This window comes from Entelurus aequoreus, linkage group LG04 (genome assembly GCF_033978785.1).
Source record: "Entelurus aequoreus isolate RoL-2023_Sb linkage group LG04, RoL_Eaeq_v1.1, whole genome shotgun sequence".
In the NCBI taxonomy this organism is placed as follows: domain Eukaryota; kingdom Metazoa; phylum Chordata; class Actinopteri; order Syngnathiformes; family Syngnathidae; genus Entelurus; species Entelurus aequoreus.
Window position 1 is genome coordinate 56,150,013 of NC_084734.1, and position 18,498 is coordinate 56,168,510.

Consider the following 18,498-nt stretch of genomic DNA (forward strand, 5'->3'; position numbering starts at 1 on the left):
AGCAACGACACGACGTGACGATGACAGGGGGTGGTACTTTTTAGAGGCGAATATGATTCATTAATATCGCAGTTATATACTAATACCTGTATACCGTACAACCCTAATCCCAATATAGGTCAGTACATGTTCTTTTTATAATGATGTATATCTTGAAACATCCATCCATCCATTCATCTTTCGGCTCAACTCCATCTTCACCACAACGGATCGATACAGCGTCCGCATTACTGAAGACGCCGCACCGATCCGCCTGTCGATCTCACGATCCACTCTTCCCTCACTCGTGAACAAGACTCCGAGGTACTTGACCTCCTCCACTTGGGGCAGGGTCTCCTCCGCAACCCGAAGATGGCACTCCACCCTTTTCCGGGCGAGAACCATGGATTCGGACTTGGAGGTGCTGATTCTCATCCCAGTCGCTTCACACTCAGCTGCGAACCGATCCAGCGAGAGCTGAAGATCCTGGCCAGATGAAGCCATCAGGACCACATCATCTGCAAAAAGCAGAGACCTAATCCTGCAGCCACCAAACCAGATCCCCTCAACGCCTTGACTGCGCCTAGAAATTCTGTTCATAAAAGTTATGAACAGAATCGGTGACAAAGGGCAGCCTTGGCGGAGTCCAACCCTCACTGGAAACGTGTCCGACTTACTGCCGGCAATGCGGACCAAACTCTGGCACTGATCCTACAGGGAGCGGACCGCCACAATCAGACAGTCCGATACCCCATACTCTCTGAGCACTCCCCACAGGACTTCCCGAGGGACACGGTCGAATGCCTTCTCCAAGTCAACAAAACACATGTAGACTGGTTGGGCAAACTCCCATGCACCCTCAAGGACCCTGCCGAGAGTATAGAGCTGGTCCACAGTTCCACGACCAGGACGAAAACCACACTGTTCCTCCTGAATCCGAGGTTCGACTATCCGGCGTAGCCTCCTCTCCAGCACACCTGAATAGACCTTACCGGGAAGGCTGAGGAGTGTGATCCCACGATAGTTAGAACACACCCTCCGGTTCCCCTTCTTAAAGAGAGGAACCACCACCCCGGTCTGCCAATCCAGAGGTACCGCCCCCGATGTCCACGCGATGCTGCAGAGTCTTGTCAACCAAGACAGCCCCACAGCATCCAGAGCCTTAAGGAACTCCGGGCGGATCTCATCCACCCATGGGGCCTTGCCACCGAGGAGCTTTTTAACTACCTCAGCAATCTCAGCCCCTGAAATAGGAGAGCCCACCACAGATTCCCCAGGCACTGCTTCCTCATAGGAAGACGTGTTGGTGGGATTGAGGAGGTCTTCGAAGTATTCCCTCCACCGATCCACAACATCCGCAGTCGAGGTCAGCAGAACACCATCCTCACCGTACACGGTGTTGATATTGCACTGCTTCCCCTTCCTGAGGCGGCGGATGGTGGTCCAGAATCGCTTCGAAGCCGTCCGGAAGTCGTTTTCCATGGCTTCCCCGAACTCCTCCCATGTCCGAGTTTTTGCCTCCGCGACCGCCGAAGCCGCACACCGCTTGGCCTGTCGGTACCTGTCCGCTGCCTCAGGAATCCTATGAGCCAAAAGAACCCGATAGGACTCCTTCTTCAGCTTGACGGCATCCCTCACCGCCGGTGTCCACCAACGGGTTCTAGGATTACCGCCACGACAGGCACCAACTACCTTGCGGCCACAGCTCCAATCAGCCGCCTCGACAATAGAGGTGCGGAACATGGTCCATTCGGACTCAATGTCCAGCACCTCCCTCGTGACATGTTCAAAGTTCTTCCGGAGGTGGGAATTAAAACTCTCTCTGACAGGAGACTCTGCCAGACGTTCCCAGCAAACCCTCACAATGCGTTTGGGCCTGCCAGGTCTGTCTGGCATCCTCCCCCACCATCGCAGCCAACTCACTACCAGGTGGTGATCGGTAGAAAGCTCCGCCCCTCTCTTCACCCGAGTGTCCAAAACATGAGGCCGCAAATCCGACGACACAACTACAAAGTTGATCATGGAACTGCGGCCTAGGGTGTCCTGGTGCCAAGTGCACACCTGGACACCCTTATGTTTGAACATGGTGTTCGTTATGGACAATCTGTGACGGGCACAAAAGTCCAATAACAAAACACCGCTCGGGTTCAGATCCGGGCAGCCATTCTTCCCAATCACGCCTCTCCAGGTTTCACTGTCGCTGCCAACATGAGCGTTGAAGTCCCCCAGTAGAACGAGGGAATCACCCGGGGGAGCACTCTCAAGTACTCCCTCGAGTGAATCCAAAAAGGGTGGGTACTCTGAGCTGCGGTTTGGCGCGTAAACGCAAACCACAGTCAGGCGGAAGGAAGCTACCCTCTCGTCCACCGGGTTGAACTCCAACATGCAGGCTCTGAGCCGGGGGGCAACAAGAATTGCCACCCCAGCCCGTCGCCTCTCACTGCCGGCAACGCCAGAGTAGAAGAGAGTCCAGCCCCTCTCGAGAGAACTGGTTCCAGAGCCCTTGCTGTGCGTCGAAGTGAGTCCGACTATGTCTAGTCGGAACTTCTCCACCTCACGCACTAGCTCAGGCTCCTTCCCCCCCAGCGAGGTGACGTTCCACGTCCCAAGAGCTAGCTTCTGTAGCCGAGTATCGGACCGCCAAGTGCCCTGCCTTCGGCTGCCGCCCAGCTCACATCGCACCCGACCTCTATGACCCCTGCTATGGGTGGTGAGCCCATTGGAGGGGGAACCCACGTTGCCTCTTCGGGCTGTGCCCGGCCGGGCCCCATGGGGACAGGCCCGGCCACCAGGCGCTCGCCATCGTGCCCCACCTCCGGGCCTGGCTCCAGAGGGGGGCCCCGGTGACCCGCGTCCGGGCGAGGGAAATCTGGGTCCATAGTTTTTATTTCTCATTGAGGTCTTCGAGCTGCTCTTTGTCTGATCCCTCACCTAGGACCAGTTTGTCTTGGGAGACCCTACCAGGGGGCATAAAGCCCCCGGACAACATAGCTCCTAGGATCATTGGGACACGCAAACTCCTCTACCACGGTAAGGTGGCAGCTCAGAGAGGAGATCTTGAAACATAAACACACAAAATGAATGGCAATTTCGCATATTTCTTCTCCTTCTTATTGATAACATTGTAATAACATAATCATTGTATATATGAAAAGGGCAAAACAATTATAAAATCAACAAAAATAGTTTTCTTTTGTCAGTGTACACTAGGACCATGTCTACACATATACATTTAGAAATTGAATCTGTAATTTCTGTGTAATTTGTAGAACTAATTATCATAGTCTTTAGACAACAACTCTGTTAGGCTCGTCAGGTGTGTTTTTTGCATTACTTGTGGTTTTGTAGTAACGTTAGTATTTTTTCACATTTTACCACTGTCTCTGAACTGTTAATGTCGCGTTTTCAAGTAAAAAAAAATGAATGGACGTGTTCAAGTTGCGAGCAACGACTTGTTGGCGGCATGTTTTTCAGATTACTGTTGTTTGTTCTGTTCGGGTTTTGATGGTTAGGCCTCCTTTGTGCTTTCCGTCTCTGCTACATTGTTGACAGCCATGCTCTCGCCATTAAGTTATTTCCAGTGGCGTTAAAATGCACTCGCAAAGTGGCGGTTTTGCTGCAGGGCAATAGCCGCAGCACAGACGTTAAAATTATAACATAAAAAATAGTTAAAATGTACAAAATACCTTTTTTATGTGGTACTATGATATATACCGTAATATTGCACAGCTCTTGTGCCAGGTGAAAAACAAAAAGAGCACTGCTTGAAAAAAACTGTGTACCCTGCCTTCTGCCCAAATGCAGCTGGGATAGGAACCACGAGGGACAAGTGGTAGGAAATGGATGGCGTCTTAGAGGATGTTCATTCAGTTGTTTAAATTTGTAGAAAAAAAGCAGATATTACAGACATGACACAAATTATAGTCATTTCAAATGTCAACTTACTGGCTTTGAGAAACAAGGATGTTGTGGCGGGCACTAGGACCATGCTCACACTCAGCAGAATGGGTGTGGTTTTATGTACCTTCTTGGGCACACTATAAAAGTGCATATTGTGTTTTATTGTGTATTCTTATGTTGGCAGTCTTACAATAAAGACCTCAAAGAAACAACGCTGTGTTTCTTGCATTTGCCACATTGGTGACCCCGACAATGTTTCACGCAGAAGAGGAAGCTGTGTCTTCATCGGCCATGTCGCCCCAACTCCAGCAACCTGCATCCCCCGCGGGGACAAAGCTTCCGGAGTTCTGGCAGAGCGACCCGACATCATGGTTCCAGCACATCGAGGCACTTTTCCACCTGCGTGGAATCGCCGGCGACGACTCCCGGTATTACTTGGTCGTAACAGCCCTCGACCAGGCGACCACTCGCCGCACTATGCAGCTGTTGCGAACGCCTCCACAGCGCGGCAAGTACGCTGCACTCAAGAATCTTCTGCTTCGGAGATTTACTCTAACTGACGCTGAGAGGGCAGATAGACTTCTTTCCCTGCCCGGTTTGGGCGATAGCACCGCCTTGGATCTAATGGACAGTATGCGGGTTCATTTTCCCGCATCTTTTCTTGCGGCAGCTACCACCTGCGGCCCGTGCGGTGTTGGCTAACTCAGCTTCTCTGGCCTCCGGCGACTACCGGGGCTTGGCTGAAGAAGCTGACCGGGTGCTTCTGGCTTCCAGACGGTTTGCCGTGCAGAGCATAGAAGCGCCCCCCCTGCAGACGATGGAGAACGCGGACCCAGCAGTAGTGGCGGGAGTCGCTACCCGGAAAAGGCGCGAAGCGAGCCAGTGCTTCTTCCATCAACGTTTTGGTGCCAAAGCTCGACGGTGTGTCCCTCCATGTTCCTTCACGGCCCCGGGAAACTCCAACGCCAGCGTTCAGTAGCAGCTGTGGGCGCCGGTGAAGCAAGCGAGCTGGTCTTCATCGCTGACTCGTCGTCAAGGAGACGTTTCCTGGTGGACTCCGGTTCGCAAGTCACCTGCCACGGACGCGGACAGGGCGACAGGTGGCTGCGGGCCGCTGCTGAATGCCGCCAACGGCTCGTCGATCGACACTTTCGGCTCCAGGTTGGTGACTGTGTGCTTTCATGGACGCAAATTCCAGTGGGACTTTATCATCGCCGCCATAACGGTTCCCATTATTGGCGCGGATTTTCTGTGTGCTAATGGACTGCTTGTTGATGTTGCTAACCGCCGATTGATTGATGCTGTGTCTTTTTCAACTTTTACATGTGGGGGGACTTGGATCGTTAACACACGCTAATTATTTGGTATCTAGTGACGTTTTTCAGCGTTTGCTGGCGGATTTTCCGTCATTAATCACTCCCACTTTTTCCACCGCGGACACTAAGCACGGTGTCGAACATTTCATTCCCACGGTGGGCCCGCCAGTTTTTGCACGCGCGCGCCGTCTCGACGCGGCTAAATCGACCATTGCTAAAGAGGAGTTTGCTACTATGGAGCGTTTAGGCATCGTTAGGCGTTTTAATAGCCCGTGGGCCTCGCCCTTGCACATGGTGCCCAAGTCAGACGGTTACTGGCGGCCTTGTGGGGATTTTCGCCGCCTTAACAACATCACAACGCACGATCGCTACCCTATTCCGCACATCCAGGACTTTTCGGCGCGCCTGGCTGGCGCCGCCATTTTCTCGAAGGTAGACTTAGTTCGTGGTTATCACCAGGTTCCGGTGCGTGCTGAGGACGTGCCCAAGACCGCAGTAATAACCCCGTTTGGGCTTTTTGAGTTCCTGCATATGCCTTTTGGCCTGAAGGGGGCAGCACAAACCTTTCAGAGATTAATGGACTCAGTTTTGCGCGGCCTCAATTTTGTGTTTGTTTATCTGGACGACCTTTTGGTGGCGAGTCCTTCAGCCGAGGAGCACCAGTCACACCTAACACAGGTGTTCACACGTCTTGACGAGCACGGCCTGATCGTCAATCCTTCTAAATGTCAGTTTGGGCTGTCAGAGATTGATTTTTTAGGTCACCGTATTTCGTCGCTGGGTGCGATCCCTTTGCCTTCAAAAGTGCAAGTGGTGGCAGATTTTCCTCGCCCATCCACTGTCAAAGCTCTGCAGGAATTTTTGGGCATGATTCATTTTTATAATCGGTTCCTTCCTCGCGCTGCCCACCTCCTGCAGCCTCTTTATGGTGCCCTACGGAACAAAAAGGCAAGCGATTCCCTCGAATGGTTTCCTCAGCGAGTCCAAGCTTTTCATAGGGCTAAATCCGCGCTCGCAGAGGCTGCTCTCCTCGCCCACCCTGTTTCCGCGGCGCCCGTGGCTTTGACAACGGACGCGTCTGATGTCGCCGTGGGCGCTGTGGTTGAGCAGCGGGTGGCGAATGTATGGCAGCCCCTTGCGTTCTTCAGTCGTAAACTGCGAGATAACGAGCGGAAGTACAGTGTATTTGACCGAGAGTTGTTGGCACTGTATGTTGCAACACGCCATTTTCGTTTTCTGTTGGAAGGTCGGTCCTTCACGGCTTTTGTTGACCACAAACCCCTGACGTTTGCCATGTCAAAGGTCACAGAGCCTTGGTCAGCCCGTCAGCAGCGTCACTTGTCGGCCATCTCAGAGTTCACTACGAACATTCAGCATGTGGCCGGTAAGGCCAACCCTGTGGCTGACTGTCTCTCACGCGTACTAGTGTGTCCCGTGCAGCTCGGTTTAGATTTTTCGGGAATGGCCGCTGACCAGCCCGACGACCCCGACATCCGCACACTCAAAACTGACCGTACAGCGCTAGTGCTCGAGGAGGTGGTAGTTCAGGATGCCGGTCCTGCCCTCCTCTGCGATGTTTCCACTGGCCGCCCTCGGCCGGTTGTCCCGGTAGACTGGCGCCGCCGGGTTTTTGACGCAATACACTCCCTGTCGCACCCTGGCGTTCGGGCTTCCGTCAAGTTGGTTGGTGCCAAGTTTGTTTGGCCTGGCCTTAGGAAGGTTGTTAGGTAGTGGGCAGCCGCATGCGTGGCATGTCAGCGCGCCAAGGTCCACCGGCACACAAAGGCGGCCCTCGAACCATTTCCGATTCCGGTCAGGCGGTTTGACCACGTGCATGTAGACTTAGTTGGCCCCCTCCCTCCGTCGCAGGGTTATACACATTTGCTAACGATGGTAGATCGTACCACCAGATGGCCGGAAGCAGTGTGGCGGGCACTAGGACCATGCTCACACTCAGCAGAATGGGTGTGGTTTTATGTACCTTCTTGGGCACACTATAAAAGTGCATATTGTGTTTTATTGTGTATTCTTATGTTGGCAGTCTTACAATAAAGACCTCAAAGAAACAACGCTGTGTTTCTTGCATTTGCCACACTGTAAAACAATTGTGGTAGTCAGTAAAATATTGATTTTTAGATTTAGCAGAATAAAAATGTTATGGAACCACGAAAAACAAAAAAAACACAACAACACTCTACTAGTACTTTATTGTACCACCTATGGCTTTTATAACAGCTTGAAGACTCTGAGGCGTGGAATTAACGAGTGACAGTACTCTTCATCTTCTTCTTTCTACAACTTTTTCTGATCGCTGTTGTCAGATCAGCTTTGCAAGTTGGAGTCTCGGCATGGACCATTTTCTTCATTTCCAACACAAATTTCCAGTGGCAACGTGCATTATCAAATATTCACTGATTTGTGGAAAAAGAACAGTCCAAAATGTCAATGTAAACCTGTGCATATATTGAAAATGTAATGACAGCTATTTCTCTAATGTCATTCCCTGACCTGCAGTACTATTCATCAGTGAATGTGGAAATTTGCAGGTTTTCTTCAGGCAGTCGTCTTTATAAATCTCATTGGAACAGCACCAAACAAATGTTCCAGCGTCATTATCCTTCCAGTGCAGATTCGCAATTTATCACTGAATATGATTTTCACCCAGTCATCAATAGTCCACAATTGCTTTTCCTTAGCCCATTGTAACTTTGCTTTTTTCTGTTTAGTTGTTAATAACAGCTTATATTTACGGTACCTTTTCTATGTTTAAATCCTATGTTGATCATAATATTTTATTAGAGCGTATCAAAACGCGTATTGGGATGACAGACTCAGCCTTGTCTTGGTTTAACTCTTATCTTACTGACAGGATGCAGTGTGTCTCCCATAACAATGTGACCTCGGACTATGTTAAGGTAACGTGCGGAGTTCCCCAGGGTTCGGTTCTTGGCCCTGCACTCTTTAGTATTTACATGCTGCCGCTAGGTGACATCATACGCAAATACGGTGTTAGCTTTCACTGTTATGCTGATGACACTCAACTCTACATGCCCCTAAAGCTGACCAACACGCCGGATTGTAGTCAGCTGGAGGCGTGTCTTAATGAAATTAAACAATGGATGTCCGCTAACTTTTTGCAACTCAACGCTAAGAAAACGGAAATGCTGATTATCGGTCCTGCTCAACACCGACATCTATTTAATAATACCACCTTAACATTTGACAACCAAACAATTAAACAAGGCGACTCGGTAAAGAAACTGGGTATTATCTTCGACCCGACTCTCTCGTTTGAGTCACACATTAAGAGTGTAACTAAAACGGCCTTCTTTCATCTCCGTAATATCGCTAAAATTCGTTCCATTTTGTCCACAAGCGATGCTGAGATCATTATCCATGCGTTCGTTACATCTCGTCTCGATTACTGTAACGTTTTATTTTCGGGCCTCCCTATGTCTAGCATTAAAAGATTACAGATGGTACAAAATGCGGCTGCTAGACTTTTGACAAAAACAAGAAAGTTTGATCATATTACGCCTATACTGGCTCACTTGCACTGGCTTCCTGTGCACCTAAGATGCGACTTTAAGGTTTTACTACTTACGTATAAAATACTACACGGTCAAGCTCCTGCCTATCTTGCCGATTGTATTGTACCATATGTCCCGGCAAGAAATCTGCGTTCAAAGAACTCCGGCTTATTAGTGATTCCCAGAGCCCAAAAAAAGTCTGCGGGCTATAGAGCGTTTTCTATTCGGGCTCCAATATTATGGAATGCCCTCCCGGTAAAAGTTAGAGATGCTACCTCAGTAGAAGCATTTAAGTCTCATCTTAAAACTCATTTGTATAATCTAGCCTTTAAATAGACTCCCTTTTTAGACCAGTTGATCTGCCGTTTCTTTTCTTTTCTTTTCTACTCTGCTCCGGGGTGGACCGCTAGCCTGTTCATCGGATGGGGACATCTCTACGCTGCTGACCCGTCTCCGCTCGGGATGGTTCCTGCTGGCCCCACCATGGACTGGACTTTCGCTGATGTGTTGGACTTTCACAATATTATGTCAGACCCACTCGACATCCATTGCTTTCGGTCTCCCATAGAGGGGGGGGGGGTTACCCACATATGCGGTCCTCTCCAAGGTTTCTCATAGTCATTCACATTGACGTCCCACTGGGGTGAGTTTTCCTTTCCCGTATGTGGGCTCTGTACCGAGGATGTCGTTGTGGCTTGTACAGCCCTTTGAGACACTTGTGATTTAGGGATATATAAATAAACATTGATTGATTGATTGATATTTCCTTTTGGCGGTTTTACACAGTATGGTCACAGATGATGACTAATTTCCGCCCAATTGTTCATTTGTTCTGCTGTGCATTCTCTCCTTTGTTTCAATTGACATTTATCGTTTTGGACCCATGATCCATGTCAAACCACCTCGTGCAACATTTTTCCAAGGTGTGAACATTCCTTTTGAAATGCAGACTAATGAACAGATTCAATCTGATGGAGGTGTTGGCTTTGGAAATTAATATCTACAGCGTGATTCCATGTTTTAAACCCAGAACTGAGTGAATCTATAAGTTTTTCACTTGGCTTAATCTAAAAATGAAACTGCTACGGACTACTAGAATTTATTTTCCTGGTTTCTTTTAGTGTTTTTAAAGTCAGAGCATTAGCATTTGAATTGACTATAGTTTCATGTCGTGTATTTTTTGTGTCTCCTCTGGTATCTGCTTTATGGTACGAGTTGAAGGTTTTAGCAATCACCAAGTGCTATCTATCTTCCGCAGGGCAGAATAAATGGCAGGAGCAATTAAGACGCAGCTGCTGCAATGTCTCACAACTCCACCGAACAGACAAAAACTATGCAAAAAAACAGACAATAAAATGCAGTAAATGCAACATTAAAGGATCCAGGCAAAAAAAATCAATCACTGTCAAAGACTAGTGTGACAGTGTCCCCCATCTCGGGATAGTCCAGTAACAAAGTCCAGGGCAATGTGTGACTATGGAACACCCCTTTGACCTGAAGGCACAAGTTGTTAACCAGCGTTGTAGGCCTACTTATGCCACATTTTGCATGGTTTTGTTCATTTCAAATTGGTTAAGAGAGATAACGAAATATTGCTTTAAAGGGGTCATATTATGATTTTGAGAGTATAAAAGACTTTCTTGTAGTCTACATAATTGTGATGCTTTGGTCTAAATTTTGCATAGATTTTGTTTTACAGACCATCTTGAGGCCGCTTTCTGACTGTCTCTCCTGAAAGCGCCGTTTTGTGGCTGTTCTAAATTACATGCCAAAGCCGTCCTCCAGGCAAAGCCTCCTTCGACTGCGTCTGCACCCCTTCAGCCATATTGTTTATAGCCCTTCAGTGGAGGATTTTAGCATGCATGTGCTGTATGAGTCTTATTGACCACAACTGAATAATAATGGTGGACTCCTGCAAAGCTCTTTGGGTAAACCGCTACCATATATGGAAATATCTTCTGATGTAACTAAAGCAAAATATGTCGTCTCAAATTCCAAATGGCCTATTTTGAAAGAGGCAAAAGTGTTTTTTTAATATCCCCGCCATGTCTCCATCATTTTGTTATGGGAATCACAAATACACAAAAACAGGTAAAAAAAAAAATCATAGTTTTGCATAATATGACTTCTTTAAAATACACGGTTCGAAAAATGTTTTTCATGCTTTTGAAGTTTATATCACCAAAGTACATAAAATGTTAAGGTAGTTCTACTAACCGGAGTATTGTTTGGATTGTTTTAGGAAGGATTATGTAAAAACGACAAAACCAATTTCCATAAATACTTTGTGAAGGTGTGACTCATGTACCAAATAGGATTATTCTTGAGTAAAAAACATTCTGGCGTCCGTCTGTGTGTGTGTGTGTGCGTGTGTTTGTGTGTGTCATGCTTAATCCAAAATATTTCAAGGTTGTGCATTCCATTTATTTGCATATATTTCAATCAGTTTTTTGGCAACAGATGAATTTTGTGAGAGTAAATCTTTTCTAATATGGTATGAATATTTATGTACATCTATAAATAGCTAAATTTGTTGATAACATGCACCTTTTAATGAATAAAATTATGATGTATGTATTATGCGTGTAGTGTAATTTCAGCACGGCTACAAGCTGTCAGACAGCATAATTATACCAAGCAAGCATCACAAATAATGTGCATCCTTATGAACACAGGGAATCAGCAACGGATCTGTATCGAAACATTGTGCGTCTTTTATGTCAAGTAATTCTGTACATTCATGACAGATTATGCTTGTCAATTCAAAATATGGATCTATTTCATTATGCGTATATGTGAGCTTGATAAAGCCTGTAATACTATGAGTTATTAAAGATTAACTTTTCAAAAAAGAATCACGAACTACGCTTTACTGCCTCTGGGGGGCAGTAGACATTGGCCTAGTTTTTTTCAATTTACTGTAAAGTTATTAGATACTTACCTAGCTCAATTTTCTAGTGACTTGATTAAGCACAAATGTAGCACAAACAATTAAGACTGGTTTAAAGTTACAGTTAAAGTACCAATGATTGTCACACACACACTAGGTGTGACGAAATTATTCTCTGCATTTGACCAATCACCCTTGATCACCCCCTGGGAGGTGAGGGGAGCAGTGAGCAGCAGCGGTGGCCGTGCCCAGGAATCATTTTTGGTGATTTAACCCCCAATTTCAACCCTTGATGCTGAGTGCCAAGCAGGGACGTAATGGGTCCCATTTTTATAGTCTTTGGTATGACTCGGCGGGGTTTGAACTCACAACCTACCAATCTCAGGGCAGACACTCTAACCACTAGGCTACTGAGTAGGTTTGAAGAGGTTTTGACCAGATGAAGGGGCTGGTTATCAAACATAAAAACTATAATATCATTTATTTATAATAGTTAAGGCAGTACAAATAAATGAGAGTTGGGGACTTCTTCAGTAATAACACGTTAACTACACGTAAATACTATTAAAAACCATAACACATTAATAACTTAAATACCATAATAGTTAGACCAAAAATATTTGTAGCACAAACAAATGACACTATTTTGGTTTAATTTGGATTCATTTTGAGAACAGGGGGACACAGGTAAGAAGGGTCAAATGATCATGTCAGTATTATATTGTTGTCTATGCAAGATTTCACATATTTTCCTGTGTACTGAATAATGTAAAACTATTCTCTCAAATTGGTGCTCAATATTGGAAGTCGTAGACATGTGTCCCAGTTTTACGGCACTTTGCATATGATAATTGCATCTTATACAGAATGTACGACTTCATGCATACTGTACAGTAAAGTGCTTCCTAATTCAAAGCAGAAAACAGCAGTACAAGCATTTTTTACTTCCTGAAGTGGCTCTTTTTTTTTTTTTCATTCAGCAGCTGAATAAATAAGCCTTAGAGCTGTCCCAATGTCATTATGTCCCACTTCTGAGGCAAACGAAATACTTTTAAATAATTTTCCTTCTCAACTGCAGAAAGTAACTGTTCAATCCCAAGTTGCTGACCCACAGGAGTTGAAATGTGTTAACAACACAACACGTCTTCCTTTTTAATGAACATATAGTTTTTAAAAACAACCAAACCTCATTTCTCTATTTATCAGTCTTTTCAACGTCACTTCTAAACGCTGCTCATTCAAAGGGCATCATAGACAAATCTGTTGCAAGAATTTCGTGTCTTGTTCTTGCATTCATATGCACGCATAGAGAAAAACATGCACTCTGTCTGTAGCTCCTTTCGGTACACGGCAACACAGGAAGGTTCTTTTTTGTAAAATGGGCGTTTATTGACTCCTCCTTCTTGCTGTATACACCATCCACGACGACACGCCAAACGCCGTGAGAACTTACAAAATACAGTACAATACAGTACATCAGACTTTGATTTCACATCAATAAACACTCAGAAAGAAATTAAATTACAAAAATACAATACCTCGTTGGCTGCTTGTAACGAAAAGAGGTTCTAATAATCACTTGCTTGATGTTTTACACAAATCGTCGAATACACTTAAAACTTTCGAGGAGCTGAAGACAACGTGCTTAAGCACCCTCCCCTCTTGCATGTTCTGCCTTATTTACTGTCCGTGGGGTCGCAACATCACCACAATAGTTCCGCTTTGCAACACAATTAACACAATACATTTACATTTTGCTCAGGAGATTTTACAATTACACATTTTTTTATAATATTTTATAACTCTGCATCATTAACTTATTTATCAATATTTATGTATTTATGACACATATTTAAAGCATGCAAACTCTCAGCAACAGCTACACTGTCTTTTATGCTGCTCAATTTGCTGTGCAAGCTTTACCAAACAAGTTAGAATTTCAGTTGTCCTCACTTAAAATAAAAATATATGCTCTTATGCTTTGTTTCCCCTTTGTAAAACAGGCGGGACACAATAACAAACGGAAATTAAAGCTTCAACGAGAGAATAAAACAACTACAGAAAATAAACCAATTACCAAATGTGTCTTATGTATAAGACAAGCAGCAGCAAATATAAAAGTGGACATCTTCAAGGGAGGGAAGCATCAAAGCAGGCTATGAGAGTTAATTATTTAGCAGTAGTATACATTACATATACATTACATATACATTATATAATGTTTATATTGTTTCAGAAAATTCAACAGTGGAATCATATATTTATTTTCCTCACTAAACCTACATATGAACAGTTTTTTTTAGAAAACTTCAATAATTATCAGCACGGTGCTAATGCTAAGTATGTATTTAAATATTCATTATGGTGAATGGGTTATACTTTTATACCTTCGAGATACTCAAAGCGCTTTGACACTACTTCCACATTCACCCATTCACACACTGATAGCGGTAGCTGCCATGCAAGGCCCTAAAATCCACCCATCCGGAGCAAGGGTGAAGTGTCTTGCTCAAGGACGCAACAGACGTGACTAGGATGGCGAAACCTGGGGATTGAACCAGGAACCCTCAAGTTACTGGCACGGCCGCTCTACCAACCAAGCCAGGCCGTCCCCATTAATTTGCTTTGTAATGGACATGATTTAAGGAATTTTATTGTACAGCATACATTAGATGGCATGAAATTTAGTACCCGATGTGGCAGATTTAGCTCATTGAGTACCCACAAGAACGATAGTATGTACTTGACGTCACAGCCGGTGTTCTCGCTCCCGCAGCAGCTGTTCACCATTCAACGCTGAGTACTATCTTTTTAACTGTGTGCTTCTAATTGTTTTACAGCATTCTTTATTACTTCACCAACACATTTAGTAGTCATATCGAACTTACAAAGCACCGACTCTCTCTGTTTCACTGCTTCATTTTCAGTTTGCTAGCTGCTAGGCTAACAAAGCTAAGTTAAAGTTAAAGTACCAATGATTGTCACACACACAATAGGTGTGGTGAAATGTGTCCCCTACATTTGACCCATCCTCTTGTTCACCTCCTGGGAGGTGAGGAGAGCAGTCTAATCCCGGTTCGGAGCTACTGCGCTACAAATACAGCAAAAACAAACAGTGTGAGTATGGCTTGCTGTTTTCCATGGATAAGTTGGCTCTACTAGAGGGCCGTGTCTGCCAGTTAGAGCAGAGTCATTTCGTAACTTTAGATGCCGCGGACACGTTTGCTAGCGTTAACTGTGGCGAGCTAACAAGCCCAGCTTGTAGCAGCCCTAAGCGAACTACAAACTGTACCAAAACCACAACAGTAGTGCAAATACAAAGAAGTCCTTACAGACTTAGCTGAATGGAATAAATTACTCTGTCTTCAAGACGTCGATCCTGCTGGTCATCCTTGACCTATATTTAATGAAAGCCACATTTTTATGGACGTCCTAATTTGATTTCTCTGTGGGGCATGGAGGAGATGCTGATACATACCAGACACTGACAGAACATATTTTAAACCTCGGTTCCATCAGACTCTCTGGCAAATCTCTGCTCTTCCAATAGGAGCCAATATATGTACTTCGCCATGTTTTACAAAGGCAAAGATGTAATACGTGTATTGTGCACACTTCAGGCTTCCGCCTACAATAACGGTACGCACATACAGGAGGTAATAACACTGTATTTCTGCCTCATCCTTCACTTTAGGCGTGCGTGAAGAATGCACCACTGACCTGATAAGACCTGATAAATTTGAAAGCGAAAGAGATGATACAGCATCATCTGCTCACAGATGGTACCTGAGGGTTGTTTGAGCACACTGCAGCTAGTCCTGGATAGTCCCACTCCTTAATGCTTCAGTCACATACAAGATTATCACAGGAATGAGACAAAAATAGTGTTATTTGCTGTATTTAAGTAGCCTGCGCAGAATGTCTGTGTGGTCGCACCCAATTCCATGTTATAGTTTCTCGTGAAATAATAATAATAGTAATAATAAATTGTCCACAATCTCTGCCCGTTGTTTACATTTTCTGTCATGGCATCCTACACTGACAACGAGGGAGTTTAGCCTTTTAGTGTATGTAAAAAATACACACAGAGTAGTGTTTGTGTGACACGAGTGTGTGCAGCAGAGTCCGTGCAGTAGGGATGGGCGATACCACACTTTTAGGATTCGATACAATACCGATACTTTTTCTTGCATTTTCATCGATACCGATACCGATACCATTAATTTCATATTGGCAATTTTTGTCAGTCAAAAATATTATTACTATTGTTATTATTTAAGACAAATCACAAGACAAATACAGACCAATTATACCACATTAATTATGGTCAATATATAATAAAAGTTAAATTTAAATAAATAACATAAATATGAAAAATAAATTAAATATAAACAAAAATATACACATTTTCACTTTTCTTATTTCTTAAAAAAAAAGTCTTGGTAGAAAAAGCTTAAAAAAACAATTATTCATAACAATGTTATGTTTCAAACCTCTTTGTGGAAGTAAACTTATAACACTTCTCTGAAGCAAAGTCAATAATTTCCTTATCACAATAAACTAGGATTTCCTTGTCCTATAAACCTGCATACGAAAGACAGTTCCCTGAGAAAATGAACTTGGAAAAATTATCTACAAAAATGTCTGACACCATCACACCTTTAGTGTACTCGAGATATGTCGTCACACGTTACACTTTACTGAGGTCTCAGATTGCTGTTCAGGAAAAGTAACAACGCTGTCGGCTGGCTGTGTGTGTGTTGCACGTTGACGACGCTCATTCGCTGTCTCCTGTCACGTGACTGGGCCAGCTCTATACTCTGCCAGGTACAGGGGTGTCCCAGCACATAGTAAGTTAAGTAAGTCATCAAAAACATCTGAAAGTGATGCTTGCAACCCCCACACGCCGTTTTTTGGTTTATATCGAAACTTTTTTCAGAAAAGTGATGCCAAATGAGTAGCGTGTGAGTATCGATATATCGATACCACAGGATCGATACGCACATCCCTACCGCGCAGCCACTAAATCTGACCCTGTACCTCTCCGGACAACGTTCCGCTTAAATATTTTTGAGCCTTACGCCACAGGGATGAGAGCAAATCAGAAAAACCTAAGCAGAGCAACCCTTTTTTGCTTCCATAAACCAATATAGTTTTCCACATTCAGTCATGTTAACATGTTGTCTCAGATTAATTGGAATTATTCTCTTCAGTCCCTGACTGATTAGATAGATATGGCCACTTTTTAATTAGGACTAAAACTAAAATACAAACTTTTGTAATGGTTTCTGAGAACATTTAGCAATTGTTTGGCTCACCTTTTCCAAGTGTTCGCCAAACACTAAATTATGAAACGTCTCTGGTGATTATGATGAAGTAAATCAGTGAAGCAAAGCAGGAACAACGGTACTCTTTTGATTGTACAAAGGGAAGACTCTGACACATTTTTTAAATATGCACACTGTGAGATTATAGTGATGATTCTCTAAAACTCTTTTGTCATGCCTGTTATAACCTTGAGATGTCCGTAAGGTAAATACATGGACAAAACAGATAGTTACAAATACAAAATGGTAGTGAAAGAAGTATTATCATGTTTTGTCAATACTAACAATAGGGGTGTACATTTTTTGCATTAATTGCGACAATTGGGATAGCTAATCCAGCACTTCAGTATTTGTTTTTTCCTGCTCCCATTATAAAATGTATAAACAGTACAGACCAAAAGTTTGGAGACACCTTCTCCTCATTCAATGTGTTGTCTTTATTTTTATGAATATTTACCTTGTAGATTGTCATTGAAGGCATCAACACTATGAATGAACACATGTTGAGTTATGTAATTAACAAAAAAAGGTGAAAAAACTGAAAACATGTTTTATATTCTAGTTTCTTCAAAATAGCCACCCTTTGCTCTGTTTACTTTTTTACCCACTCTTGGCATTCTCTCGATGAGCTTCAAGATGTAGTCACCTGAAATGGTTTTCACTTCACAGGTGTGCTTGAAGCTCATCGAGAGAATGCCAAGAGTGTGCAAAAAAGTAATCAGAGCAAAGGGTGGCTATTTTGAAGAAACTAGAATATAAAACATGGTTTTAGTTATTTCACCTTTTTTGTCAAGTACATAACTCCACATGTGTTCATTCATAGTTTTGATGCCTTCAGTGACAATCTACAATGTTAATAGTCATGAAAATAAAGAAAATGCATTGAATTAGAAGGTGTGTCAAAACTTTTGGCCTGTACTGTATATATTCAATTGATAATTTTCATATTTTCCACACTAATTCTGCCATTAATTCTCACACCGTCTCGTCGATTGTTTGTCTGGTTGTCTGGGCTTCGGCATAGCTGCAGGTGTTATTTGCATGAGTTCGTATGGGGGTGTACCAAGTCGACCAGGGCCACGAGAACCAGGTGAAGTTGTGTAGTAAAAGAATAAACTACCTATGTTTTGCGTTATTGTGGGGCGAGACAATGAGGCCCAAATAGGCAACCATACATTCAAAAACAAGCCCAAAACACCCACAACCCGCGACTCACTCAAGTAAAAAATGCACTTATAACAAGTAGACTTGGCAACATTGCTGCTGCTAGCCGTTGCGAACTAAGGTGATAACTAAATTCACAGCGAAAGTGGATTTAAATAACTTGTAAAGCGTAACTTGCCATTCAATAATAATTTTTTCCATTTCTGCTATCTATTCCTTCCTGAGACTCTCCATGCGCAATACAAAAAAACAGTGTTGTTAAAGGAAACCTCCATGTGTGGGCCGCCACAGTCTTTAGTGCAGCTCATGAGACATCACAAGTTCAACAAAAGGATTGGCCTGCAGCGTGTTTTTGCCAAAATTAGGTTCAGTTCAGTTCAGTTCAGTTTCAG